Source organism: Pseudonaja textilis, chromosome 3, assembly GCF_049901715.1.
Source record: "Pseudonaja textilis isolate UNSWEBS1 chromosome 3, rPseTex1.2, whole genome shotgun sequence".
Lineage (NCBI taxonomy): Eukaryota > Metazoa > Chordata > Lepidosauria > Squamata > Elapidae > Pseudonaja > Pseudonaja textilis.
Window position 1 is genome coordinate 125,886,910 of NC_141992.1, and position 27,400 is coordinate 125,914,309.

Here is a 27,400-nt window from a genome sequence, read left to right on the forward strand (position 1 = left end):
ATTTTGCACCAACCGCAAATTTTGGATGTTTCTCAAGGGTAGCCAGAAATAAAAGACATGTAAATAACATGGATGTTACCATGATACAAAAAGCTGTCTCTAAAACTGATCAGATTAGAAATGGTAGAGAAATTAGGATTTGCTTTAATAGCTATGAGAGAAAATATGAGTTAATATAAATCCTATGATAGCTGAGGATTAAAGAACATTCACAGCTAGTAGACCTATGCTTATACAATGTGGGCAAGTTCAGCCAATTCCAAAGTAGATAGATCCACGTTTCGTAAGTCCAGTTTCCTATTATTGAAAAGCACCACTGGTTTTTGAGCAATTGTGTTTCTGGCAAATTTTCTTAAAGAGACAAGCTAAAAACAAATAATCTGAAAATGCCCATGTACATTTTAGAAAAGCATGACAGTGCCTCTTTCAACAGGTTATTCTACTTATCACATAAATGTTTTATTTTAATTTCAAAAGAGAAGAAAATGGATCTAACTTTCAAACATTAAGAATGCAAAAATGAAAATCTGTCTCCTTCTAAATTTCTTAAGGTAACATTGGAACAGGTTACATTATTATGGCAGAATTATGGCTAATGGCAGGATTCACATAACATACTAATCTTAGGCTTCTTAAACAGTTTATTAAATTATCTCAGTTGACTTCAGAAAACCATAAATTAATCAAACTAGATCTGCACCCAAAATTATACAAAAAATATAATTAAAATTAACCTAGATTTTTGTGTCATGCAAACAAAACCAAATGTTTGCTATTCTCAAAAAGTCATAGCGTTATGTTTAATATTTAAAAGTAGAAGGTAGTGAAATCCTAAGCATACTTGCTTTGGAACAAAGTTATACTGAATATTCATAAACTTAAATATTTATTCTTGAATACTTCAAGAGATTGAAAATTATGCATGACAAATACTTTCAAAAGTCATTCTATCTTTAAATTAATATAGTGCCACTGTTCTTCTTAGACAGTAACATCTTGGTATGTTTTTCTCTCTGGAGCTTATTTTACCTTCAGAATTAAGTTCACGGTTATATCCATCCAATCAGGAAAGAATATTATATTTTATATGAAGAAATTCTGTTCAATAACAAATAAGAATTGATTGCATCTGGCCATGTAATGATATATCTGAGAGCTTGAAAAAGCAATTACAATCTAAGACAGCAATACAAATTCAAGTTAATATGCTAACATTTTTTTTTGAAGAAGTGCAACAAAATAATAATACACAAAAGTTTGGTCTGAGACTTATTTCACAATAAATGAATGGACTTATTCCAATTGTGTTATATCATATAAATTAGCCTCTGATAAATTAATCCGTGTTTGGTAAAACTTGGCATTCAGATATATAATCGTCAAGCTTGAATTTAATTTTTACTCTGTTTAAAGCTAAAATTATAAAGTTGAAGTCTTAGGAACAAATGAACATAAAGCTTCCTAAATCCTTCCAATTTATGAGATTCCCCCTCAATTTTTTTTTTTTTTGTAAAATTGCAACAATGCAACCCTAGCAACACATTTCCATTTAATTTCATAGATCATGTTGATTTTATATATAATTATTGCACATTAATCTTTTGAATATCTTTATGCATATGAATCCTTTTGCAAATATCAAGGGTCACAAGAGGCAGAGAGAGGATTGAAGTGGCATCATGTATGCCATGGCATTTGTGTGCAAATGACATGAATAATGCACTTGTGTCATTTTCTGACATTTTGAGACAATGTCATTTTGAATCAGTGTGGATTCTGCTTCATGCCTTTATAAAGAATTTATGGAAGTTATTATCATGGACTTGGAAGATGAATTAAGTTGCTAAGAATTCTTAATTCTTATGTCTAGGATTAAGGGACTATTTTTATGTTTGACTGGAAAGAGAAGATCAGCTTTATAAATGTTAGACTGAATCATCCCAAAGCAAACTCAAATTTCAGAGAACTGCCCTGCTTCTAGGTTCCACTATATACCTATGGTATTTCACAAATTTCTCAATGTCAAAGAGATAAGCAAATAATGCAAACCAAAACAGATTCTCTGACAGATTCTCTTCAGAATGATTAGCTTTGCAAGGAGTATGTAGCAGATAGTTCAAAATCAGTCAAGTTGCCAGAACTAATTTCAGTTATTTTTCGCAGTATGTCAGCAGTCATCCTGCTTCTTTGGTGGAAGAAACAGAAGATTATAACACAAGTTTACTGCAAAACTTGAAACATACTTTTAAAAAATCAGCAGTGAAAAATGTGAATTTTCTGTTAGCATCCTGTAATTTTTCAAAACCATTGTCTTCCAAAAACTTTATATAACATGAACTTTATATAACAGGCCAGGAAGACTTGAATTGCCAGCTCTTTTGGCTACAAAATTGAAAACAGTGTATTGCAGCTGTGATTTAGTAGACAAATTGAAAAAGAAAGGACTTACAGCAGAAAATTTTGTCCAAATATTTTGATAAATAGTCATAAAGACAACAAACTCTATGTGAGATATTCATCTTGTTTTGCAATCTCACTATTTTTATCATTATCAATTTACTTTTTTTTCATCATGAGAGCATCATCACATATTAAAGAAATACCAGGTAATTGCTTTGAATGTTTTTTTTTAGTTTCTGGAATCAACAGAACCATTGTCCTGCTTCTGAATTACTTTTAATGGTAACTGGACTATATTTGAGGACAAAATAAATCTAAAAATGGCAATGCATGTACATAGTATTGCCTACAACCTATTTGACAAGCCACAACCTGTGTGTGTGTGTCTGTGTCTGTGTATTAAGAAGCCACATCAGTCAACCCTCAACAGTCAAGTTAAAACTGAAGAATCAAATCAGTAGATGAAAAGATGAGAAAATGAATAACTAGGAAAGAATACGACTGAATATTTTAAAAATGAACACAGTATCAAATAAATCAAAGCATAAAACAGATATGTTGTAACAGGTTTTCTTCAATGCCCAGAAAGAGAGAAATGAGAGCTTGATCTCTAAGTATATGAAGTTCTTCAAATTGGATGTTACAGTATTGGAAAACTAGGTATACTATTTTCAGTTATTTCTCAGAACTATAGAAGTTAGGCTACCAGATTTGGACTGGACTACTAGATTCCCTGAATACTTATATAGGTATACCAGCAAAAAGTCAGGTGTTTACTAGTCATTTGCCAACTTCTAAGGTCAGCTGAATTTTTATAACGATGAGCAAAATGTATTCAGTGGACTCAGTCACAAGCTGAAAAATAGAGGCAGCTGGTAACACATAGCCAAAGTCCTCTTTGTAAGGGCAGTTGTCAACAGTTGCTGTCTTTATCTTTGTTTTATTCAATAAGAGAAAGAGGTATAGCTGCACACAAAATGGTTTATGTTGTTCTCTATTTCTTAGACAAGGAAAAATTAGGCACGAGTCACACATTAAAAGTCAATCTAAAGCTTTCCTCTTTTTTTTTTTTTAACCTTAACTTACCTCACCTCACTTCTCCTCACTTTATTTCATCTTTTTCTGACTAGTTCATAAGGCATGTACTCAATGTAATGGGTGCTTGTTTCTATATCTATTTTAAGTACCCATTTGGACTCAGAAGGGGTCAAAATTTAAGTAATACTATATTTTGGTATACTTTAGTAAACTAAAATATATAGATTTATTTTTTTAAAAAAATGTGTTCTTGAATGCAGGTGGATTTGGATAGGAGGGAAGAAGGGAAGGAAGGAAGGCTTATATAATGTGACATAGAACATAGAGTTGGAAGGCACCTTGGAGGTCTTCCAGACCATCCCCCTGCTCTATACCATTCTGGACAAATGACTGTCTTCTTGAAAACCTCTGATGATGGAACACCCACAACTTCCAGAGGTAAGCTGTTCCATTGATTAATTGTTCACAGTAACAGGAATTTTCTCTTTATTTCTAGGGTTCTCCTTAGATCTATGATTCATACTGAGTACAGTCCAGATCCAATAAAGTCAATAGGCATTTTGCCTTTTCTGTCAGTGTGAGGTGAATTACATGCCCATAAGGCCCAGAAGAGTTCCACTAGTGGAAGCAGATGTTTTTATAACTCTGCTGTCAAGAATTTACTAGACAACCTTCTTGTTCTGCTTTTTTGAGCGCTATTTCCCAAGACATTTGGTGTTCTCTCTTAGGTAGATTAATAGCACCATGGTGTAAGAGAATTTATTTTCCTGGATTTAAACATTCCCCTGACTCTTTAGACAGCAGATACAGATGAGTTTCATCCAACTTCCGCAAGCGTGTTTCTATGCCACTAATGACATTACTGTTTCAAGGATGAAAGCCAAATTGATCTTCTGGTATTAGCATAGACGAGAGGGCATATCTAAGCCAGTTAGTGAGAAGGATATTTACATCTCACACATTAAGAACATTTTCCTTCTGAGCGTTTGAAGTGCAATGTATATGTAAATACAGACTCTCCAATGTTTTTCATCTTCAAACGAGCAGGTCTCTCTTAATATTTCACTCGAAGATATTACCTTGAAATAACTTTGGTGTCTGAGCTCCATATCAAAATGCTATGCAAATCAAAAGATATCAAAAATTGATCAAAAATTGATACATTACTTAGTTTGCTACCTTAGTGTTAGTGGTGTGTGTGTGTGTGTGTGTGTGTGTGTGTGTGTGTGTGTGTGTTGTATTAAAAAGCCTGACTGGGACTTCAGCATTTTATTTCTAGCCAACTGGGTGTTTGTCCTCAGTGTCTATTTTGAAAGACGATGATTTTGAAAGAGGAAATCCATGTCACCACAGATATTATTATTATTATTTGTCAATTGCTTACAAGATAATAGGTATAAGTAAAAACATAGTTATGAATACATGGATCCATATAAGAAAAATAAAAAATATATAAAAGAAACAATAGGACAGGGATGGTAGGCACATTGGTGCACTTATGCACACCCCCTACAGACCTCTTAGGAAAGGGGTGAGGTCATCAGTAGACAGTCTAAGGTTAAAGTTTTTGGGGTTTGGGGAAAAAAACCACAGAGTCAGGTAGAGTATTTCAGACATTGACCACTCTGTTGCTGAAGTCGTATTTCCTGCAATCAAGTTTGGTGCAATTAACCTTGAGTTTGTATTTATTGTTTGCTCTTGTGTTGTTATGGTTGAAGCTGAAGTATACATTGATGGGTAGGACATTGCAATATATTATTTTATACGCTATACTTAGATCGGACCGAAGGCAGCGTAGTTCTAGTTTTCTAGGTCTAGAATTCCAAGTCTGGTGGCATAAGGTATTCTGCAATGAATAGAGGAGTGGAGAACTCTTCTTGTGAAATATTTCTGGACTTTCTCAACTGTGTTAATATCAGATCCATAATGTGGGTTCCAGACTGATGAGCTGTATTCGAGTATTGATCTGGAAAATGTTTTGTATGCTCTAGTTAGTAGTGTAATATCACCAGAGAAAAAGCTACATAAGATTAAGTTAACAACTCTTAAAACCTTTTTGGCTATGTAGTTACAGTGGGCTCTAGCACTTAGGTCATTTGAGATGAGTACTCCAGGATCCTTGACAGAGTTTGGATCATCAACAAGGTCTTGACTATTCAGCCTGTATTTTATTATCTGATTATTATTTTTTTGCCAATATGTAAGACAGAGCATTTATTTGTTGAGATTTGAAGTTGCCATTTATTTGACCATTCTGATACATAGTCAAGGTCTTTTTGAAGGGTAGCAGTATTGTCTGTGGTGTTGAATAGCTTTACATCATCAGCGAAGAGAATGCAGTTGCTCTTGATATGATCACAGAAGTCATTTATGTAGAGTATGAAAAGAGTTGGTCCTAGAACACTGCCTTGGGGGACACCACTGTTGACAGGTACAGAATTTGATAGGACGCTCCCAATTTTGACCAGTTGTTGTCTGTTTGACAGGAATGCTTCTATCCAATAATTCAGGTGTCCAGAGATACCATAAGATTTTAGTTTTAGGAGTAGTTTGTCATGTACCACTGAATCAAAGGCTTTACAGAAGTCTATGTAGATTGCGTCTATTGCTTTGTCCTGATAGAGTCATGTAGTCCATATGTTTTTGCAGTGTAAGAGTTGCAGATTACATGATAGTTTTTTTCCTAAAACCAAATTGTTTATTAGAGAGTAGGTTGTTTGTTTGTAAGTGGAGGATGACGGATTGATATATATATAATATAAGGGAATTGATATTTAGCAAAAGTTGAACTTAATGGGAGAAGTAATGTGTTCCTTGCAGTGTTCCAGGCCGGAGCCAAGTCCCAACTGATCTTAACAAGATCAATCAGTTTACATATTATCTCATTGTCACCAGTCCTCCTAAATAAAGAACACATTGTATCAGAAATAAAGATGAATCCTTATGCAGCACAGATGACATTTCAAGGCAGAGGTTTCTCCATGAAACAGGCATTGATTAAGATGGAATCATTTAATTGATGGAACCCGGAGAAAGGTAGTCTTGTCAAAGACAACTACATGCAAAGAGGCCCACAAATACCCAGATATTGTACCCTGAAATATATTATACATTTACATCCAATGTAGTGATGGGATTAAAAAAAATAATTATCAGTTCTGTGGGAACGGCTTGGTGGGCATGGCAGGGGAAGGATATTGTAAATTCTCCAGTCAGAGGTGATATTTGCTGGTTCTCCGAACTACTTAAAATTTCCACTACCAATTCTCCGGAACTGGTCAGAATCTGCTAAATACCACCTCTGATCCAATGTATACAATATATTAACTTTCACAGATGAAGAAATAAATTTAAAGCCATACAGCGGAAATTGGAAGCTGGCCTACTGTGTGCCATGAAAAATGTAACATTATAAATATTTCTTCAGATCACTCCCTATGGAAGAAGATTGAAACAATTGGAGAATCTATAATAAGTCTGAAAGTCAGGAGTAAGTCTTGTGACTTTGGTATTTTGACAGAATTTTTGATCAAAGATCAAATTGGGGCATAAGAAAAAGAGCAAGAGTGCTTACTTAGGTGAACCTGTCTCTAGAAAATGCTATTGCAGCAAAAATTATTCACTTGCAATTCAAAGATATGGGATAGCAATGATATTATTCTGATATTGGCAGAACCTCAGCTAACTCTAGTCAGAAACAGCAGGAAACAGCAAGGAAAAAAGCTTGGAAATAGGAAAAGGTATATTTAAACAAGGCAATGGGAAGCATAATTATAAAGAATATCCTACATATTTGTAGAAATTAGCAAATGCTAATATATAATATAAAAGTATAACCACATGCCTAAAAAGTGCCAGAGTACAAAAATCCAAATAAGAAATATGTAAATAAATGCTAAAGGATTGTGAGTCTGAAGAATATTTTTTTTCATAGGCTGAATAGACGTGGACAAGGGAAACCACACAAAGAAGTATTGGCTGAAATAATACACACCAAGGGAATGTCCAGTGCTTATAAGATCGATACTGGTAGAAAAATCAGTCTAATAGTTGAAAGTGATTGCAACAAATTGAAGCCTAAACCTGACCTTTACCTAGTATTTATGTGTCCAAGCTTATCTCAACAAATGCAGTAACTTCATTTCTTGTGTCAGGGCCTCCATGTAAAGGAACAATGCAGCTAAAAACTTTTTTTTAAATTGAACTTTCATCTATATTAGCCATCTGGGTTAAAGGGACCAGGAAATTCCATAAATGCAATCCTCAAATGTATTTAGCAACCATTTGAAGTTATGATGCTGAAAAAAGGAACTTGTGACTGGTGCATGCACACCTGTTGCAAAATCACTATAATCATGGGATTATGATTTGCATACTTGCCAACTATTGGATATGTCTGTGCTGTAATCATATGAACACTATTTGCAACTTTCCCAGATAGTTTCCAACAAGCAAAGTTGGTGGGTATAATGGAATCCATTAGTGGCCTTGGAAAAAAGAGGAGAGATGCTGGCTAGGAAACAAACAAATAAGAGGGGCATTTATTTCTGCAATTATTTAATAGTCACAGAAAGAACCTGTCTTAATGGATCAGGCAGTTAAAAATGGCAGGCTGAAAGTTTTACTTCCAGACTTAAACAATTCTGTTCATATTGCTTTACAATAAAATAGAATTAGTTTCATCTAGTCCCATTTCCTGGTTTACCTTCGAGGGCTGGAAAAATGGAAGCTTGCAGGGAAGGTTACAAATCAAAGTTTCAAAATATCTCTGTTAACCACCAAGCCAAAAGAAAGGTTGTAAAATTGGGTGTGGTTACATGATGCATCACTTAATAATCATATCACTTAAGAAATCCAGTTCCTATTGTGTTTGCAAGTCTAAGACTATCTATATGTTTATTGGCAATCATGTGAAAAAGTTTTTTTTTCTCTTGAAGCTGCTGAATTGTTTAATGAGGCTCAATCCTGACAAGTAAGTTTTCATTGGCTACTCTAATGTTGCAGGAAATCCTGGATAGTGCACAATGGATATAGACATTCCCATCAGCTATATTGGGAATAATTTAATATGTATGCTCCATTTAATCATTGTGCAATCTTGCATTCAACTCTTGCTTTCTGCCCCAGATGTATGTAAATCTTCCTTAAAGTATGATACCTTTAATCCTTCAAAATAGAAGGGGAAAATCTGTTTTGCTAGGTATTTGCATGACTTTTTCTATCCACATTGATAAGCATACTATCAGCTCATCAAAGTGATTTAACCAAAAGATCCATATACTGAAATTATATCTAAATTCTTCCTAATATTTCAATTGATTTAAATATTTCTCCTAGTTCATACTAACTTGATAATAAGTTTGACTTCATTGAAGAATGTCTTTTGTAAGGAAGATAAAATATATTTACAATACAGGTCACAGTCCAGCAATTGGGGATGGACATAAGACAGGTTGTGTTATGCAATATAAAAGCTGAAAGTAACGGTTCAGTGACGTTTACTCGTCAATAAAAAAGAACAACAAAGGTGGCTGAAGTGAAGATGGACAGCACTTGTTTATAACTTTCATCAGTCTCATCTGTTTTTCCTCCCACAAATTTAGTCCATTAGTTTAAGATGTCAGGATAGATTTTCATTTTGTATCACACAAAGCTAAAAACAAGAAACACATGCATACATGCACATATAAGTGTGTGTGATGGGATAAGACCATGCAATATTTTGTTATGCATTTTACCCAGTTAAACTGTCTAAAAGGCACTCAGTCAAACTATACTTGTAATATTTAATATGTACATTTATTGTTAGAATATGATCTGCAGCTAATATTTTGTGATTAATATTGGGACAAAAAGTCCAGTTCTATTCTATACATCTTCCATACAGCTGTTACAGCCAACACCTGATTCTAAGTTGTTCCTTGTAAAATTCAACTTCTATACACAGTTTGGCAGCTCAGTAATTGTTTTTTTCCTTTTTGATGTTTCATGGTATTCATAAACAGTTCCAAGAAAGGAAGCAAGTGGATTTATTAGATTTAATAATGACAGGTCTGTCTCAAACCAGAATGATGTGTTGCAGTCAGTTGTCTGTCATCTGCTTTGATCACAGTGTCTTGACAGAAGTGGGAATGTTTAACTATTTACTCAGTATATTTTTATCTCTTCTATTCGTAGAAGAGATTCTTTGAGTGTTATCCCTACATGAAGAAGTATTTAAAGACTGTTAAATACTTCATGCTCACCCTATTTGCCTATTTATGAAGAAATTAACATATGTGGGTTAAAACCACACACACAAGATAACAAAGTAAAAAATGGTTCAAATTAGATGGAAGTGTACAAATTCAAATTCAGGCTATACAATCCTGACAATGGAAAGAGTCATCTTAAATCAACAGCAGAAACAACTGGATAAGCAGTGACTGCACATCCAGTTTTATTTTCTGGGATTCATAGTGATCAACATGATATCTGAACCTGTCAATTTAGTTTTCTTCTTTAAAAAAAGCTAAACTATATTATCCCATTTATTTTAAAAAATGATAAGGGATTTAAATTCTAATGAAAGAATTAAACTTCTTGACTTTGAATTCATACGCACATTTCCCCAAACATATCACATTAAGTAATGAGAACAGGATTGGATTCTGTTCTTGCAAATATTTTATCATTCATTTTCTACTTTAGTCCAAAAACCAGTTAGTATGTGATTTGGAAAGTTAAAACAAACTAAGTGCCTACTGAATCAATTTAAACACATTCTTTTTTAACTTTTAACACTAATGAGTAAAATAAGAATACTTATACAAGCTTATCTGATTACTGATTACTCTGTCCATTGCCTAAATACTGAAGAGATGCTAAATCAGTTTTAAAAGGTCTTAGTAGTGAGTATACACCATCCAATGATCTTGACTAGCACCAATCAAAGTTCATGGTTCTGGCTTCACAAGAAACTACAGTTAGTTATAAAGGGAGGCTTCCATTCTCCTTAAAAGGGTTATATTTTGTTTATAATTGGAACATGATTGGCATGTTGTAAGTGGTGAGTTATCTTCAACTATTATTTTTTGATTCTTTAAGAATAGGCAGCTTAAAGAAATTCAGAACTTATAATAACTAACCTAAAATATGAACCTGTCTTTTCAGAATGTGCTTACTGTGATCAAGCTGTTCCCTTGGTTGTATGTTTACCAGCAGCAAATATCATTGTCATTCATTTATGTGTAGAATGTGTCTGGCTACACTCTAAGAGGATGAGCAGGGAGCCTAGGGAATTTCTCTGATCAAGCACTACTCCTCAAATATATACTTGAAAGGCTTTACTCAGCAGTGTTATCTCCTGTGCAGAGCATAAACACCTGTCTTTGCTGTTCCAAACTGATTCCCAGTTTATTTTAGTATATCAAAGCTTGCTCACTTCTAACTTAAACATGCTAGAAGACCTAACTCCTATCAAGAAAATACAGAGGGTTCATACCTCTGTGTTCCCACTAAAAGCATCAGTTACATGGTTATCCTAATTCTACCCCACATATCCAGGTCAGAAATCTTCAGATTGTATTTCCTGGCTTTAATATAGTTTTAAAATATAACTTTTAGAATTATGTAGAGCTACAGAGGGGTATCTTTCTGAACTGATAACCCAGACTGTGTACCAGATTGATCTGTTAATGCTGAGTGGTCAAAGTGCCTTGATCAATGCACAGAAGATCCTTTTTATCTTTATCAAACCAAGTGATTACAGAAATCAATCCATTTTAACATTTTAAATTGAAGACTGGAGGAAGAGAACTTATGTGAATGTTTCAAATGAATTGAATTGGATCATTCTGATTACCAGCACTAAAGTGATGCTTTGATTGGATTGCAGGTCATGCACAGAGTCTTTGTAACTACCTTTGATATACAGTTGAAATTCAAAAAATTAGAATATCATGCAAAAGTTCATTTATTTCAGAAATGCAACTTAAAAGATGAAACTAATATATGAGATAGACTCATTACATGCAAAGCAAGATAGTTCAAACCGTGATTTGTTATAATTGTGATGATTATGGCTTACAGCTCATGAAAACCCCAAATCCACAATCTCAGAAAATTAGAATATTACATGCAATCAATAAAACAAGGATTGTACATAGAACAATATCGGACCTCTGAAAAGTATAAGTATGCATATGTACTCAGTACTTGGTTTGGGCCCCTTTTGCAGCAATTACTGCCTCAGTGTGGCATGGCATGGAAGCTATCAGCCTGTGGCACTGCTGAGGTATTATGAAAGACCAGGGTGTTTCAATAGCAGCCTTCAGCTTTTCTGCATTGTTCAGACTCATGTCTCTCATCTTTCTCTTGGCAATGCCCCATAGATTCTCTATAGGGTTCAGGTCAGGCAAGTTTGCTGGCCAATCAAGCACAGTAATCCCACAGTCATTGAACCAGGTTTTGGTGCTGTTGGAAGTGTGGGCAGGTGCCAAGTCCTGCTGGAAACTGAAGTCAGCATCCCCATAAAGCTCATCTGTGGAAGGAAGCATGAAGTGCTCCAAAATCTCCTGGTAGACGGCTGCATTGACCCTGGACTTAATGAAGCACAGTGGACCAACATCAGCAGATGACATGGCTCCCCAAACAACACAGACTGTGGAAACTTCACACTGGACTTCAAGCATCTTGCAGTGTGTGCCCCTCCATTCTTCCTCCAGACTCTGGTTTCCAAATGAGATACAAAAGTTGCTTTCATCAGAAACGAGGAGGTTGGACCAACAGACCAACAAACTGAGCAACAGACCAGTTCTGTTTTTCTTTAGCCCAGGTAAGATGCTTTTGACATTGTTCAGGAGAGGCTTGACAAGAGGAATATGACATTTGAAGCCCATTGCCAGGATCCGTCTGTGTGTGGTGGCTCTTGATGCACTGACTCCAGCCTCAGTCCACTCCTTGTGAAAGTCCCCAACACTTTTGAATGGCCTTTTCCTGACAATCCTCTCCAGACTGCGGTCATCCCTGCTACTTGTGCACCTTTTTCTTCCACCCTTCCACATAACTTTCTATTAATGTGCTTTGATACAGCACTTTGGGAACATCCAACTTCTTTTGCAATTACCTTTTGAGGCTTTCCCTCCTTACGGAGGGTGTCAGTGATGGTTTTCTGCACAACTGTCAGGTCAGCAGTCTTTCCCATGATTGTGATTCCTACTGAACCAGACTGAGGGACCATTTAAAGGCCCAGGAACCCTTGCAGTACTGCACTCTAACCACTGTGCCCTAAAACAACAATTTTATTTGAGGGCCTAAAACAATTTTTTCAACCATTAAGTATTCCTGCTGGCTGAAAAGAAGAAGAAAAAAGTTGGAGATTCCTATTCAACATAATAGTGCTGTCTCTCCAAAAGTAAGATGCTTTATACCTAGTCATAGCTGTTGTAAATGAATACTAACACACCCTTCAAATGGTATGGGAGTATGAACAGATTTCCAGGAAAAAAAATGCAGACTACAGGAACCATTTGTGCTTCAGTTTGAGTTGCAGACAACACAGACTCATCCCCAACAGCCTGCATCTATGTTCAACAGTGAAGGGTTTACAGTAGAGAAAACATCCTGCAGAAAGCACAGCTCCACAAAACAGTCATTTCAGCATTTCAAGGAATGTCCCACACACATTTGCACTACTCAGGGGACCCTGAGGACCCAGGTAAATTCCAGGTGACCTCAACAACTTTCCAAAAGAGTGCAATTGACCAGGTGTCTGAAAGGAATATAAATTCCTCATCATCCAGTCAGAGCTGAAGAAGCTTCTTGGATGAGAAGCAAAATGTCTTCAAAGAGAAACCAAAAAGTCCAGTTGCCTCCTGAAAAAGCACCTTTGGGTTGTCTGTTTTAATTGAAAAACTGATATATTTAGTGTAATGCATACACATTTCTTCAATATATGTATCCAGTCTATATGAGCAATGACAATGTGGTTTTGTATTTCTATTAAATTATATTATGATACAAATCTTACTTTATGAGATCAAAATACCTGTTAAATCCTTCTATTAGTTTCTTTTCCTCCTCCCAAGATTGTCCTTTCTAAAAAAAATGGTTCAGCTTTTTCAACATCTTTTTCAGGTTCATAAAAACCTTAAGGATATAAAGCTATTTCATGTTTCACATCAGAAGTAATGTTTTTCTAACATATCTGAGCTACTGAATCAAGAAACTATAATATGTGATCAGCTGACCCATGCAAGAGCTTTCAGAAAATTGTTTTCATTAGACACAAATGCTTTTATGTGGTCTTTTTGTTAAATTTCAATATTTTGTTGAAATGTTAGGTATAATTTGATCCAAGCAGAAATGTTCAGTCTTGTCTCATAAATCAACATTTAGGCAATCAATATTTACACTTAGAAAATTTATATGAGGCAGTTTTATTCTATCTCTTTCAGTTGTGCCAGTTTTAAACAATTAAAGCATCAGTGCTTATTATCAATGTTAGGGGAGTCATAAATGACACAATTATGACATATGAAATAGCAAATATTTAAATTATAGTCTCCTCCTCCTCCTCCTCTTCTTAATAAGCATTTCAAAAGCAGGTGATATTTGGGGAATCTATGATAAAATAAAGTGCATGAGACTTAATTATGTTTTAAATCTATATTAGAATCCATTGATTACAAATATTGTAAGAAAATTGCAAGTGATTTAAAAATTACATCCCCCCAAATGGATAATATGGATTTGATTTAGACCTGCCCAGTTTTTAATCCAAATAATCCATTTGTAAATTTAACAACAAAATGGTATTTTTTTTAAAAAAAAAGGTTCAATAAGTGTCTGTCTCACAGGTCTAGGTTTTATTATTTAAATGGAAGCCCAAGTAAACAAATAATAAAATATTACACTTTTATTTCTTAGACTATTCAGCCACAGAATATATAATGCCCTGTGGAGATCTTTCTTCAAACGGAAACACTTCTAAATCATACATGCAGTATATTGCTCTATGATTTTACCAAACTGTCAGCTTTTAGTACCAACTGCTATTTCCTATGTTTTCGTAAGTCAGTAGGGCTTGAAATTTGTTTTTTTTTTTAATTGGGACCAAGCAGAGCTACATTCTTTTTCCACATTCCTGAGGCTCATTATTTTATGTCCCTGAAGCCCCCAAGAAACAATGAGGTATATAATTAATAAATAAATAATACAGCTTTATATTTATTTCAATTGAAAAGTTGCAAATAAAGAAAAGCAGTCAGCTTACAAAAAGACTAGTCCTAAAATTGCTACAACTGGATAGCTTTTATCTTTGAATCAAGCTGTATTAAAATAAAAATCAGATTATAATGTTTTAGGATTCCTCAGAGTTAGCAAACTGATTAATCCACTCAGATTGGGAGAACTTGTTTGAAACTTTAAGTGCAGCATTGAAGGGTCTATAAAAATTATGTTTATTAAGCATTTTACTGTTTCTTGTGGTCGAAGGTCTTTAAAGTGATTATCTCATTAATCTGTACAACTGCTCATATAAAAAACAATAAACATGAAAGTATTATTACACAGGGAAACAAAAGTACACATGCCTACCCTGTTTTCCTGAAAATACAACCTACCCTGAAAGTAAGTCCTAGCTTGATTTTTACACGTGAGCCCTACCCCAAAATAAGCCCTAATTAAGATCCCATCCACTCCAGAGTGCACAGGTAAAAATTAAACTAGAGTGGAGATGAGGGTGTGGGGCTGCCCTACTACTTACCTTTGGACAGTAGCCAGACCTCAAACACCCTGACACCTGCCTTGCCGGCCCATTTCTTCTGCAGCCAGCAAAGCTGGCAAAGCTTTCCTGAAGGTCTATATAGCAGTTAACAATGCACTAGATCAATTTGGAGCTCTGTTTTTGGCTGCAGAGGCCTTCAGGAAAGCCTTGCCAGTTGCAGAAGAAGAAGTTTCTGAAGGCCTCTGACAGCAAAAAGGGGGCTGGGGGTGATGCGCTCAAGTAAGGTTAGTCAGTGGATGACATCCCCTGAAAATAAGACCTGGTGCCTCTTTTGTGGCAAAAAATATAAGACAGGGTCTTATTTTTGGAGAAACATGGCATACCTATATCTCTATATAGGTTTATAAAATGTCTTTTTCTTCATGAATAAAAGCACAGTGAAATTTGCATGCTATCAGTTTTCCCAACACTGGCCTATGTTCCTCATTAATTTGAGCCCTATATCATGTCACAGTTCAATGTGCACATTAGCCCATGATCCAAGATAATTACAATTTGTAATTTTAGAATGGCTATTCCAATATAATGTAAGAATTCAATGAGATAAATCCCCTTTCCAGATTCAATGAAATCAGTTCATAGATAAACCAAGATATTTCCCCAAATATTAAAACATTGAGTGGAGCCTTCAAAGAATGGGGAAATATTAGGGAAAGTAAGAATACAAACTGGGTCTAGCATATACTGAATTTATGTTCTTAATAATCTTGAACCATCGACTGATTTCTCTAGAAACTAGACCATTTGATTCCTTTAACTCAGAACTTATAGATTTCATTGGCTGGAATAAGTAAGAAGAATGGAAGAAAGGATGTCCATCCTATCAAGCATTTGTTTGTTATATATAAGATATAAAGAATTGAGCTCAAGCTCGGTTGACTTCCCATAGATGCCTGTTTAATTTATTTCACTGTGATATGGAAATGACTGACACCTTCTAGGATTTTAGATTTTTTTAAAAAAAATCCTTAATCTGGTCTATAAGACACCTAGTTTGACTTAGTGGTTAGGGCAGTGATGGTTAACCAAGTGCCCAAAGCACACATGTGTGCAACCCTAAAAGGCAATGCAAGTGCATCCCTGCACATGTGCCCCACCCCCATGCATGCATCCCCTGTGCATGCACCCCATCCCCGCACATGCATGGCAGAGACACAAAGATCAGCCGGCTGGAAGGAGGCATGCACATCTATGTGCAGTAGATCTGAGCTGGGTGATGGCTTACATACCCACAGAGAAAGCTCTGCATGCCTCCTCTGGCATGCATGCTATAGGTTCACCATCATGGGGTTAGGGCATCAGGCAAAACCACTTCTGAAAAACTTTGCTCAGAAAACTACTTGTCTAAGCAGTCTTCAAGAATCTGACATGGTTGAATAGAAAGGGGAGGGGGGGAACTGGCCTACAGTATTGGGACTGTAGATTGCTATTTTCCTATCCAAATATAAATCAGTTTTAAACTTGCTTAGCTTTTGAATGCAGCCAGGTTACATTCAGGTTACAGCCAAAGGAGAAAAAAAAACCTTCCCCCAAAGACCATTGTATTGGAGAGGGAAGAAGAACAATCTCAGGATTCCTTCCATTTATGCCAATATTATCCCAGGGTCAGCAGAGTAAATCAGACAGAGAAGCGGGCTGAATCTGTAGATGCAGAAAAACAAAAAAATAAGTAGGAATTGAGAAATGGGTGAAAGGCTTAAAATTTGAGCAAAAAATAAATAAAATGTAGAGGTCATAATGCTCACCTTAGGCTTGTCTTCCAAGGAAAGTTACACCATTAATTCTAATATAAAACTGGTTAACTTCTTGTGAAATTATTCTAGCATGCAATTCATGTCATAAAAATTAAAATAATTCAAATCTTTGGGATGGTGAAAAATCCCTTTTAAAAAAGGTTTATACTCAATCATTTTATTGGTGAGGTTTAGTGATAACTTCAGGAAAGCATAAATGTGATTGATGCTTATAGCCTGACCTCGGGCAGAAAGACCTTGAAATCTCATGAGAAAGCCTGCCCTTGTCACTGTATATACCACTGTCATGGAAATTAATTGGCAGTGCATGTCAAATGTCATAGCAGAGCATCCAGGCCAACTTGCTGAAGTTTCTTACCTCAAATTTGAAGGGTTCTTGACTCAGTCAGGTTACATTTGGGGTAAGTAGCTTGAGGGTTGCAAATAATTGTAGCATCATGACCAAACTGTCTTCATGGTAAAGCAGTATTCCCAAATGAGGAAAAAAAATATGGCTGGAAAATAAGAGCAAAATAATAGACCAAGATATTGCTGAAAACTGGTAAACCTGAGAACTTAAGTTTTCTCCTAAATATAATCTGTGGAAATAATATTTTGTATGGGTTGCATACCAGCATTCCATTCATGATATTCTTCTAGTAATGAATCAGAAATCGAACATTTTCACCACATCTTTCTTTTGCAACCCAACATCCTTCTTTCACAAAGCAGCTAAATTAGTGGATCAAGGAAATAAACATACTTTACTTAGATTTCAGTAAGGCAAAGTTCAGTAAGGCAAAGTTGACTATAATTCATGTCTTGGTAAGATAGAAAAATGTGGGATAGAAAGTATCACCACCAGATGGAGTCATGATTGGCTAACCAACCATACTCTAACATGTAGTCCTCAATGGAACTGCATCTAAATGGAGGAAAGCATTTCTGTAAGGTACATCAAGGTTACATCTTAGGCCCAATATTCTTCAACATCTTTATTTGTTGCAGAAAAGGGGATAGAAGGGGAACTCATCAAACTCATAGATGATGCCAAATTGGGGAGAATAGCCAACATTTTAGAAGACAGATTCAAGACACAGAAGATCTTGACATGAACACTGGGCCCTACACAAAAATGCAATTTAGTGATAATAAAGTAATATACTTAAATTATTACACAATGAGCAGGTATAGAATAGATGGTACATGGCTCAACAGTAGTGACTTTTAAAGAGATGTAGGTATCCTAATGGACAACCAGTTAAGTATGATCCAGTAGTATGTTGCAACTGCCAAAAAAGGCACTCCTAGGCAACATCAATAGATGGATAGTATCAAGATCATCAAAGTTAGTGCTGCTTTATATACCGTACTGATAAGATCACACTTGGCATATTGCATCTACCAATAAGATTAGGGATGATTGAATAGCAGTCTTCCAGAACTTCAGGGTCTGTCACAGAGAAGAAAGGATCAGCTTTTTCTCCAAAATACCTGAGGCAGGACAAGAGGAAACAGAAGTTCATTAAACCTAGATCCAACCTAGAACTAAGGAGAGATTTTCTGATTGTAAGAATAATTCATCAGTGGAATCACTTGCCTCCAGAAATTGTGGTTATTCCATATTGGAATCTTTCAAGAAGAGAATGAACAATCATTTGTCTGTAACCTGACTCAGTTATTCTGTTATATACATGAAAAAAAGGAATTAACACCATAAGTGGATCCAGTGGTGGGATTCAATTTTTTTTACTACCGGTTCTGTGGGCGTGGCTTGGTGTGCTTGGCAGGGGAAGGATAATGTAAAATCTCCAGTCAGAAGTGGTATTTGCCAGTTCTCTGAACTACTCAAAATTTCTGCTACCGGTTCTCCAGAACTGGTCAGAACCTATTGATATCACCTCAGAATGGATCCCTGCAAAACAAAACTTAAAGCTAAGCATTAAACTCTCATCAACATTTTAAATGTAGAAAATATACATTGGATAAAAATCTACTTAGTATTACTTTAACATTAAAGGAATTATTCAGGGAGTAGTGGGAGAAGATGAAAGGAAGATTGTTTTCAAATTTGAAATTCTCAGAAAGGCTAGCCTTCATCTCCAAGTCATGTCCCATAGAAAACATTGGGACAGGAGAGCTTTCTTGTCCTGGATGGCCAGGTAAGCTGCACTACTCAGAAGGCAGGCAGGAAGGCAGGCAAGAAAGCAACACATCTCTTAACATCTCACAACAATGTGCCCAGTCAGCCTCACCATCATCATCATCACACCTACATTCCATCCTGCTTTACCCTGCTCCCATTCCTTCATTTCTCTGGCCTTGTGCTGAGAAGGAAGAAGTCAGATAATCTCCATGATTAATTCCAGTTGGATTTGGCCCCTCTAGGTTGAAAAGATGGGAAAATCCTCTCTGATCATCTTCAGTTCAAAATCAGTTTTCAAGCAGATACAAAATTATCCTTTTTCTTGCAATTTTTGAAAACATTTCCCATAGAAATGGAATAGTAGTTCCATTTTCCGTAGAAATGGAATAGTTTAAATTTATTTAAATATTTAATACACTTGGACTAGAATCTCAAAAGGGTTATCCCAAAAGTCTTATTCTTATTGACAATGCACTTCTTGAAATTCTGCCCCATTTAATTAAGGGGTAATTTTAATTTTAACATGATGATTCCCATTCATATCTAAAAATGAAGGCATGGTTTGGACCGTAACTTCAAGAGCATTAGTATCTTGATATAATAGTAAAGTATTAGGGATTTCGATTGGGCCTTAGTGTGCTTCAGATCTGTTGTCTTTTTCATTTTCTTCTGCCACGTTGTCTCATTATGACAACTTTTTCCCAGTTATTAACAGTTAAGTGGCTCTTTGTCAGAATAATCAGCACCAATCATTTAAAGCTAAATTAAGATCGACAGATACACCAAAGAACAGATGAGTAAGAAATCTGGAATTTAAACAAGAGTTTCAGAAAAAGACACCAGAAAGCGGGTGGGGATAAAGAAAGCTTATTCTTCTGAAGTGTAGCTGCTGGATCTGAGCTTCCAAAATTTGGGTGAGCACTAGATCATAGAAAACCTACTTTTTTGGTATCTTATAGCTACCATCTAAGATTTTGGCAACAAAGACCCTATACCTGGACAGACAAAAGTTTGCAACTGTAGAAGGTGACCAGGCAGAGCCTGAGGGAGGGGTCAACTGTATCATAAATTATGAATCCCTGCATACCACCCAGGTCAAGCCCATCTTGAATTTATATCTTAACTCTCACTAATTTCCCTTGACCATTAGTAGCTCAGATTCTTCTAGAGAGTTTAAGATTGCAATAAATCTTTATACTTAATTGAACGGCTTGAATTTCATGATTTCCCCAGCACTGAACAGCAACATTATAATGCAGTTCGTTGTACTATGCTGAAGTACCTTGAATGCAAAGGGCTGCATAGACCAAAACTGTAATACCAATTGTAGGGTTGTCAACTTTTGGTAACTATACACATTTCTACAAAAAGATGTTCTCCTATGGATGTCCAAACTTGATATCCAAATCTCTCCAGGGAGCTAATGCACTTGCAATTAATGGGGGAATGGCAATTTCAGATAGTTGAGTATTGAGCCATCATTTTACAAATGAGTGACATTTACTTCATTTATTTGTTTATACAATTTATATATTTCCTGATTCCAGGTAGCTTGCACAAAAAAGGTAAAATCTTAAGAACAATAGATGAAACAGACATGTAAGAAGAGAGGACACTGAAATTATTAATAGAGTGAGATCATTAAAACAGCTTCTTGTAACCAGTGCATCAGGTTCCAATGACCTAACAAAATAACAAAAAACCAAAACTATATAGAGGTTTTTAGGCAAAACAATAACACCTTCAGTTTATGTTGGAAACTCTCTAACAAGTAATGCAAGATTGATAATATAGGTATAATTCTGCTGAAACAACTTTCATCTGTTAACTTGTAGGATGCTGTATCAGCTGAAGCTTCCAGGTATTCTTCAAAGGCAGTCCTTACTATAGCATGTTGAAGTAAGCCAATCTCAGAATAATGAGGACATGAGTGACTGTTGTCAAATTATCTACTTTTTAAAATGCCACAATTAATGCACAAGCCAAAAGTAAAAGTCCCCATGCAACAGATACCATCTGTTGATCTAACTGAAGCTGTGAGTGCAGAAAACCCCTCAAGCCATGGACTAACTTCTTAAGAGGGAATGTGTGTTAGTAATATTTCAATTTCAGTTGTCCCATCTAGATCTAATTCCCTTCAGGAATTCACATTACTTATCCAGTCTGAGGAAATATGTATATATTTGGGTGTCATTTGTATGTTGAGAATACCCCTCCCCTGTTTAAATAGTAAATAGTATAACCAAGCACTGGGCACAAATCAAGTCATATGATATGCCATGCAAATCAGGGATGGGATCCGACTGGTATAACTACTGTGTCATGTGCACATGCGTGCACGTGAGTCACATCAGTTGTGTGAGTCACGCGAGTCGTGTGAGTGCAATTTATGACCTACTGAGCTGCCCAGACAGCTGAGCAGCGCTCCGTGCAAGCGTGCAGCAGTTGAAAAAGCACTTTTTTCTGCTTTTTCAACTGCATCTGTGTCGCACAAAGCAGCTGTGGTTGAAAACGCAGGAAATAAAGGTCAGGCAAGAGCCCGGGTGGGTGGGCCAAAACAGCAGCAGACATAGAACCGGTTCTATGTATGCTCTCTGTTTGCTGCTTTTCATAACAACCGATTCTACAGAAGTGGACAGAACCGGTAGAATCCTACCCCTGATACAAATGTAACAACAGAATTGCATATTTCCCATTATGAGCAGCTGAAATTTAGAAATGTTACCCCAACTTCTAATCCTTATAGGATATCCAGAAAGATGCAATCTTTGATTATACTGAATGCCATCAAAAAGCAATAGGACCAGTAGTATCAATCTTTCACCATCCAGCAGAGGTTGCTTTCAATAATGATCAGTTCAATTTCAATCCCTCAACAGAATCTGAAATATGACAGAAAAGATAATGCATTTCATGCAAGCTTATCTGCAAATTCAGACATACCATATTTGCCAAAACTTTCCCTGAAAAAGAACATTGGAAAGTACTTACATTTATTTGATGCAGTTGGTTTGAAGGACAACATTTTTAGGGGAGATCTATCACCTCTTCTTCAAGTCAGAGGTCCTAATCCTTTCCCTTGCAGAAGCATTTATTCAAAATTCATGATTAATTCAGCCAATTCATGATTAATTCAGCCATACATGCATACCTGAGCTGCTGAGTGTAGTTTGGTGGGATTTGCATCCAATCCACAAGTGGCACACTTCATATTGTCACAAACCCCTTTTTATTATTCTACAAGATGAGAAGAATCACAGTTAACCTCATTATTTTGTTCAATTTGCCTTATTTGTTCATTGGAACAAATGAACAACGATGAGTTATTTTGTCTGAAAAATGTAGAGTTAGAACACTTTCTTCAGGGCATCTGAGAGATTAGAATGGGAAATGGCTTCATTTTATGTACTGCTCTGCGGTGAATTTTTTAGTTGCTATTGGTGGTGATATTTGCATTTTACACCCTTGCGCTTTGTAGACTTAGTGACATTGACAATCTTGACAACTATATAATGTATTTACTACACTTATACAGTACCTAGATGTTACAGTGGTAATTGCTGATGAAGTCAAAGCACTAACCAGGGATAAAGATACCTCCTACAAGCTCATTTTAATTGTCCTCTTTTCCTCAAAGAGAGAGCTTATTGTTCTCATGTTCAACAATCTAAAGACAACTGTTGTAACATGGCATATCTTCAGTAGCTTAGTTAGCAGATAGTTGTCGTTTCCAATGTTACTTCCAGGTGATATTCTATCAGTGAAGTCACTTTCTTGGTACTCCAAAAGAGCCAGTGTAATAGATTTTATCTTATTTTCACACACCAATGTTCACTTAACTTATTTTTGTATTGGCAATTGCCTCAATAGCAATCCATTTAAATTGCCTGGATGTTCCTAAAGAAAATATCAAGTTGCCAGAAAAAAGCCTATCGTCCTACAGTATAACTAAATCTACAGAAACATGGTATATTGCTTAAATTTATAGACCCTGAATCGCCTTGAGGACTGCACTTGAAACCTAATGGGTTTCTCTCTGAACATGACATCATAGTATCCCCTAGTCTGTTTAATATTTCATGCTAATTGCTACAAATTCCAACAATTATAAATCTGATCTTGAGCAGCTCATATATATCTATAGATCTCTATCTCTATCTCTATCTCTCTATCTCTCTGTCTCCCTGTCTCTCTGTCTGTCTGTCTGTCTATCTGTCTAAAACACAATACATAATCCTGATGATGGCAGATGAGATTCTGCTGAAACGTCACTACAATTTTAAAAGCACAACTATAATGATGTGGGAAAATACCTGAACAAAACTGAATATCATGTGTGCGTGTGCGTGTGTGTGTGTGTGTGTGTGTGTGGTTTCATACTTTTGCATATTTATCTAGATAGAAGATTAAAGGATTTGGTCTTGTGGCTGAACCCTCACCATGATTCCTGGAAATAAAATATATCGCTTGAAATGGGATCTACTGTCATATATCCAGACAGAGACTATATCTTCATTCATGCCCAGTGAAAATTACTTCCCAATTGCTTGGAGAAATTTTGGATATCTGAACAATTCTGAATAATAATCAATAATGCATTGATGCAAAGTCATGCGTTCTGCATTTCCCAAATTAACATATATTACACAATTTAATTTTATGCTTTCTGAATGCTCAGTTTTAATTCTTGGCTAAAAATAAACTCAGCAAAAGGTGTTTCATTCTTGGACAATAGATAGATTCTTAGACAATAGATTCTTAGACAATCTCACCAGTGCTGAGGAATGGGGAAGATTATTCAAAGTTAAGTTTACTACTCCATAACTCATGGTCCAATTGGTCCTTAGCTATGAGCAAATGTGAATTTCCCTGTGATATTTCAGGGAATTGGCCTCACTTTATTGAAAAATCTATATGTTTACAAAATATAGGAGAAACCAGCAGCTCAGAATTCATAATAAATACACTTGATCGGTGTTATGCAACATTTTGGTAGAAGTTGCATAGGAGGAAAACATCCATATGGAGATGCTCAGGAATGATATATAGAGCCTATCTCAGAAGGTCTCAAGTGTTCCTTAGGAATTTTGCCAATTATAGTTATAGTGAAAGTTTTCAAATATTAGATTTTTCAAATATTAAAACATGTTTTCATATCAATGCTTGTTTTTGTTTTTTTACTAAGAAAAATTATTTAAAACCCACAAGACAATTAGGACATATTTTATGTCTATTTCTTATTGACATATATTGTCATACAATATATTTTTCCAATCCATGTTTCCTAATAAAATTCAATTTCAACTATTTATATATTGGCTCATTATATAAATTTATATTAAAATACAGACTGAAAGCATTTTTTCACTTATACCTATCATTTATAGTTTTGCTTTTTGGAGGATGTATTCTGCCATTGCCATTGGCTTTCTTCAGGACAATTACAAACTAAATGGAATTCCTGAATAAAAGTCATAATTCCTTGTGATTTATTAATCTATCGTCTCTAAATGTCTGTAATTCAACAATACTTCAACCTCTACTTTTAGGACCAATCATTGTATAAGTGTTAACTATATTTAAGAATTGTAGACTTGAAATGTGATGTTCTAATATAACCTTGCATTAGTATTAATCAGTCTGGAGGAATTTCTTTGGGATATGGGATCAACCATACTAATATCTTGGTTTTGTACCAGTCTTAAATTATCTCAGAATTTGATCCAAATATTTAATTGTAAAAATATATATTTGCTTATCAAGCTGACAGAAGTTTTAATAAGAAATTGTCTGCCATTTGTAAAATATACCAACTAGAGTTGCTGAAGTCTGTTTGGAATAACTGACAGAGGTCTTGTCAAAAGTAGAACCATAACTATATCTGTCCAACCTGCTGATATATTTCATCTGAGGTCCAATGGAGACTGCTGTTGAATTGTAAAAAAAGGTATACTTCAAATGTAAGATTCCAAACATCTCAGAAAATGTCTAAAAGGAATAGTATCTTATTGCTTGGAGTTGGCAAAAGATGAATATCACACATGTTCATATTTGCCAGATTTTATTTTCCTTCTTTTCATGAAGAAATCCACAATGATGCTTTATTAGTTCTGGGCAGGTATGTTTCAGCTCTGAAGAATCCCTCTTCATTTTAAATAAACTTATATTTTTGCAGCCCTGGCGGTTGGCATACTGTTTCAACATGCCTATGTGATTACAAAGTGACATTATCTATGCAGAAGCTTTCAGAATATATGTGATACTCCTATGTAATATTAGTAGGCACTCCACTTACTGTTTTCACTAGTAGGTTCTCTTTTTAAAAAAACAAAAACACCTTATTCACATTTATTCCTATAATCTGTAAATGTGAACTACCATCTTCATAATAAAGCAATCAATCAATCAACCCCACCCCTTCTATAATGTATTAATCCAGTAATCTTGTTATGTCCTGAGGACTCTAGGAGTTCTCACTCAGGTCCACTCACTTTGTGTGGGCGTTCTTCCCCCTTTCCTCATTGGTTGGTTCTCTCCAGCAGCCAGCTATAAAAGCAGGCTGCGGGGTCCAACCTGTTGCTGATTGCTGCGAGCCAGTTCCAGGCGTGGCAAGCACGGTCAGCCCTTTATTGTTATAATAAAGTATTGTTGCACTCATGCTCTGGTTCAGCCTCTCATTGCTCAAACTTAACACTGGCGACGAGGATGGGATGGCTACCAGAAGCACCATGCAACCGCTGAGTCACTAGCCACCGATCCGCAGCCCAGAGAGAGCGATCGGCCGGCTACAAGAGAAACGCTGATCCGCAGCCAGAGAGAGCGGTCAGCCAACAAAAAGAGCGAACGCTGATCCGCAGCCAGAGAAAGCGGTCTGGTTCGAAAGTTAGAAGCGTCTGTAGCCGCTTGTTAGCCCAGCTACAGGGAAAGTGAAGCGCTGCGAGCCGCAGCCGCTCAGTATTAGGCGCGAAATTCAAACGGGTGTCATTTGAATTTCAAACCAAGAGAGACACAGCACAGCGCTGTAGTAAGTCACTAACGCCCACGCTGGCGCGAATCTAGACACCTCCAACGGCTAACAGCCAACGTGGTTAACCCAGAGAGAAAGAGAGGGTAGCAAAAAAACCTCTCCAGAGCTGATATCACTTGCAACCCACGAGCGCCCGTTGTCCCCAGAGAGATTTTTCCGCAGGTAGCCCAGCCGTTTCCAGCACCATGAGTTCCAACCCAGTATTCCCGGCGTTCAAACCAGATGAAGAGAAGTGGGAATCATATAAGAACCGCTTCAATCATTACACCGATGCGGTCGGCCTGGCGGATGCGGGAGAGCATCGGAAAAAATCCTATTTCCTAATCTACTGCGGAGCCACCATTTACGATACTGCCGCAGCACTCATAGCTCCAAGAGAGTTGAAAAACGTCCCGTGGTCCGAGTTGCTTGAGATCCTCACTAACCACTACGTTCCCAGGCCTTCACAGATCGCCAGGAGGTTCACTTTCCGTATGAGGAAGCAATCGAGTAAGGAGACCATCAATCAATATATGGCCGCCCTCAGAACAGCAGCTCTGCACTGCGGGTTTGGAACATACCTGGAGGACATGCTCCTCGATCAATTAGTTTGTGGGGTCAAGGACCTCAACCTACAGAGGCGCCTTCTAGCAAAAAAAGACCTCAACCTCGCACAAGTGGTCGAGGAGGCCCTGGCAGCCGAGCTGGCAACGAACTCAGCCACCGAAATACAGGGCCCAAGCGCCAAGCTGGCATCGTTCCCAGTCCATTCCGAGGAGGTGGTAGCAGAGGAACCCTCAACGACGAAAACGACATCCACCGCCTCGCCACGACAAACGGCCGCAGGTAGGGGCCAAACAAGAAAACACCGGTCCACCCAAGCACATCACACTGTGCCTAGCCTGTGGGGATCGCATCAAAGGGCCACCTGCAAGTTTAAAGGAGCCACCTGCAACAACTGCCATAAAAGGGGGCACATCGCGAGAGTCTGCCAAACCCCCAAAGCGCTGCACACAGACTCCCTCCCTCGCACTCAGGACCACAGAGGCAAATATTAAACTGCCGCACGCACTGCCTTGCCAAACGTACTTGCCACACTGTTAGTAAAATTTCTCTCTCCGTTTCCCTAGAAGGTAAACCGTGCCACATGGAGGTTGACACAGGGTCAGCGCTCTCAATAATTTCGTGGAACACCCTCAAGAGACTCCACCCCAGCCTATCTACCACCCGGCTTCAAAGATGCCAGTTCGGCCTGAAGGACTACCAGGGAAGACCATTCCTGTGATCGGCAGAGGCAAGTTCTTTGTCAG